Below are 4,608 nucleotides of genomic sequence, written 5' to 3'. Positions count from 1 at the left end.
TTTCAAGTTCGATCATTTTGTTCACGCCAATACAAAACCCTTTATGCCAGTCAATTGCCCTTCTCAATCGAGATGTGCTCTAACAACACATTTTCCTTTTCATCTGATTTTATTTTATTTCTTACGTGGAATCCGTATAAAGTCACCACTGTCAAACATCTTATAGATCCCAATTTTTTTTTCTCATGTAAAGTATGTTCGATTGGCAATGGATAAAGTCAACCTTGCTTGCTGCTTAGTCAACTATTATTTCTGGTCCGACGGCGCTAACTTTATCAGGATTCCACTGTTTATGATTATTAGTAAAAACGAATTTTAAAAACAAGAATGGCATGTTTGTATAAGTATAATTATCAGTAAAGTATACAGTGAAGAAAAGGTTGAGGTGGGCGGAAGGGTAATATGAAAAGAAAAAAAAGGATGAGTCGGGGAAACAAGAGAGGATCACGAGGAGGATGAGGGACAGGGAGATGAGGAAAAAAGAAGAGGAAGAAGAAAAGATGGGTGGGTGGGAATGGAAGGAAGGGGAGAGAAGGAATATGAGGAAGTGATTAGACGTGATGTCACTGAGGTAGCAGCAGCTATTGGCTACCCACACCTTTATTATCCAGGTTTTTCATATAGTCCGCTAGACCTTACATCGGATCGCCGCCGCCCATATGAACCCCGCTGATGGGCCAGTCTTCGGCACACCCGGCTTAGTCTCAAACAGCACCGGGCGTACTGTCTTACAACACCGGGTGCAAATACGCGGCCTTCTGCGGACCTGGATACAGAACCCAGCCTGTACCTACACCGGCGACCAGCAGGATGCAACGCCCTAAGGCTTCCCAACCACGACAGCGGTCGAAGCTCTGCGCGTTTATATGCAGGTGGGGTCGTCTGGGTCCAATTACTCCTACCTGCTAGGAGACTTGGTTCCCACTCCGGCTACACCCTTGGTCCAAGTGACGGGCACCCTCACGGGAGGTGCCATGTTCTCACATCTAGGTCTCGTACATTTCCTACTTACTAGGCTTTGCCGAGTTCCCACGATTGAGCCTCGTACGCCTCCTTCCATGATCCAGCAAAGAGATGCCGCGCTCTCATTCCATCGGACCATTGGTCTCCAAACCATGGCCGTTTCAGTACCGCCATTTGGGACTCGTACTCTGCCCCAAAAGGAGCCGTATCTCTTGCACGTCCTGGCCCGCAAAGTCAGAGCTCCACGGTACATGCCGCCGTCCTCGCTTTGCGTCTGGACTTACGTCGCCATTTGCCCGCCTTACCGCTTTAGGCAGGTTGAGGTTATTTGTGGGTGAGATAACAGAATGGAGGGGTGTCCGGCTAGTGGTGGTTAGCCAGACGGCGAGTGTCAGGTAAGCATCGGCCGTGAAGCGGCTTACCAGACGAATGCCCGGGATAGAGAGGGGGGGGGGGGGGGGTTAGTCTCTATTCGGGCGCCGGGTTGGATGACCATTCCATTCGTGCTTACGACGTCAGACCGACGTTAGGTGCCCGAGATCGACTGGCTTTCCGGGATGGTCTTGTGACTATCAACCGGTTAGCCTCTGCCGCTATATAAGCCCTTAAACGTCAAGGACTCTTCACACAAACTGAACTAGGTCAGATTTAACTCGGCGATTAGACATCTTGATAGTATGCTCAAAGGAAAGGCATTTGCTCACTGTTTTCTCGTTTGAATTCAGAGGTCTCCCAAGAGTAAAACAGTATTGCTTTGATCCGAAAAATACACCGGTTGCGCCAAACACAGAGATAGCATGTCTCATCAAGTGTGTTTATTATCAGGAGATTAAAAAATAATTGGACATAATGCGGATAAAACAAGGGATTTGACGTAGATAAGCGCTTTTTAAATGCACGTTGGACTTATTTATTCTGGTTGAGAACGCACTTACTTAATGGACGACAAACTTGTTTGTTTCTTCTCTTCTTCTTCTATTAAGGCCAAAGCTTCAGGCTGAAGATTATATGGCCGTCTTTTCGGTAATGGGTTTTAGAGGGAAGTGTGGCGGGTTGTGTGTTAATTTGTGGGATCGAGTCCAACCGATAGCTCAATGGTCTGGATTCGAACTAGTATGCGCGCTATGGCTCTCGTTACCAGCTGCACCACTCAACCTATATCACAAACGGCTCAGGTTTAATCTAGGGGAGATCAAGAATTGCCTTAGGGTCCCTTATAACTTAATTGTATTAATAACAAGTGAGTCAAGACAATAGTAACGCCCAATGCAATAATAACAATTCTATACATAAAGTTTAATTAGATTGTTACAGGAAAAGATAGAAAGAATAAGTATTTATTTAATATCAGGAAGAATAGCCCTAATTGAGTGGATCTAATTTATTATATATTTATCTGTTACTTTGATATAATCATATGTGTCTGTGGAAAATACATTTGAAAATGGTATAAGCCCGTTTGGCTTATCTTTATCCCGTCGGCTTGCTTGACTGAGGCAAATGTATCAGCTAGTTCCAGGGTTGGCGCCTGCTTTGCAGAGTTTCCTGGACATCACAACAGTGTGTTGTAGTTAGGCTGACATCAGGGGTTTACCGCTGTTCAAGGACTGGGATGCAGGGATTCCGCACGACTGGGTGCTCCAAGGACAAGGAAAAGGACCAGGAAAATGGCCAGGACCTTCAATTTAAGAGTTGAAACAACAAGGTCTTAGTGCCAATCGAGTTTGTCTTTCGCCACCGAATCGTCCTGAGCGACACATCATAATAGCCTTTATTTGCCGACAAAGGCAAGGAGATGCAGTAACTCCATGATAATGGTAGTTAGTATATGGTTTAAACATCAACTGACAGTCGAGCTATCTTACATGATGAGAATTTAACAGGGTTGTGTCCCTGGTATTTCTTTATTTATTTTTATTAATTATAATTGAGGTTATGATGTGTGGCCGGCGATTGGCGGTGGGGTACAGACATTCAAGCAATATACATATTGAATATAAATGAAATAATAACATAGATCATCAACAACTGTTAACTATAAAATAAGATACATATAGATATGGTTTTGTACAGGTATTCCAACTTACGAACATCCATGGAATAGCACAATTAAAATATATACACGAACTATAATAGTAATGCTAGATATCTAGATTAAATTGAATTCACAGTAATATCTCGTTCCACTTTGAATGTTAACCAATATTCATTTTACCTCCAGCCGAGATAGACAAACTTTTACAAGTTTGAAATTGGAGAGATAGCTCTGTTCTCGTGGGCTTCTTAGCGTGTGTGTGATCAGATTCAGATATGAATTTGGTTTTGTGAAACGAAAATAGCCAATCAGAAGAATTTCCTGTTTTAGATAGCCAATGATATCCAGATGCGTTGGTAAGAAATAATAACGGATAATTACCGGAGAGACTAGACCTTAATTGTAATTTGAGCTACTCTTGAACGAGACAAGACCTCAGGGCCTAGGGACGTTGGAGACTTGTTTGGGAAAGGTAATTAGCAGGAGGCATGACTACAATGGGCAGACAATTTGAACAGGTAAATAAGCCTTAAGCTGAAAGTGAGTGTTCCGTTATACAATGGAAATGTTTACCACCTAACGACCAAAATTTCCGTTAGAAAGATTTGGAGCTTTATTGGAGAAAGACTGTCCATGTTTGGTTATCTTACTGGAGGAGTTAATCAATTATATGTCCCGTCCACTAGGTTTGAAGTGGTTTTGAACGAGACGATGACGAATGATAAAGAAATCACGCAGTGAAAGAAAATCGCTCGTCACAGGAAGCAGGGAGCGATTTTTGAAGTCATCATTCGAAATGGGTTGTTTACAAATGGTAGGGAGTTTTAAAGTCGGATGGTGGAGGGGAATAAAGAGTAAAGATGATGGTTTGTTTTGTAGTGGGGAATTTCAAAATTAAATGCCGGGTTTCTTGTTTTGCTGTTGTTCCGTTTCAGATGGCTGGTTGGAATTTCGAGTTTTCCGTCTTGTGTTTTGTGGAATACGAGGAGTTTGTTGATGGAACGTCTTTCGTGTAGCGGTTTCCATTGGAGATCGCTCATGAGTTACGCTCATATCCAGCTCATAGTTTCCACTGACAAATCTGGCCGCCCGACGTTGGACTTTTTCTAGCTCATTGATTTCTTATGATGTATGTGGGTCACACACTGAGCCGCTATATTCCAGTATTGGCCTGACATATGCTTCATAGCATTTCTTTTTTACAGATTTGTGGCAGAGGCGAATTTGTCTGTTGAGGAAGGCCATGGATATATAATATGCCTTAGTAGCTGTGTTGGCAATATGCTTCTTCCACTTCATATTACTGTCCAGGGTCACGCCGAGGTACTTTGCATTCTCCAAATATTGTAGGGCTTCGTTATGGATTTCTTAGTTGGGAGTCGATTTTGATTTTCTTTTTGTTCGTCACGTTATGTTATGTGTTCAGCGCTGACAATCCGCTTTTCACAAGCTCTGTGATTCTTTCAAGTTATTCTCAAGTTCTTGTGGATTTTAATTCGATTTGGAGTTTTATTCTTATATGGAGAGTTTCGAGATTTAACGCTGTTTTCTGTGATGTGCTATACATACGTAAAAATCTAACTTACAATCTTGATATCACTGAAAATTGA

This window comes from Berghia stephanieae, chromosome 2 (genome assembly GCF_034508935.2).
Source record: "Berghia stephanieae isolate SIO BIC M18660-M18661 chromosome 2, UCSD_Bste_1.3, whole genome shotgun sequence".
Lineage (NCBI taxonomy): Eukaryota > Metazoa > Mollusca > Gastropoda > Nudibranchia > Aeolidiidae > Berghia > Berghia stephanieae.
This window is presented reverse-complemented; position numbering follows the sequence as displayed.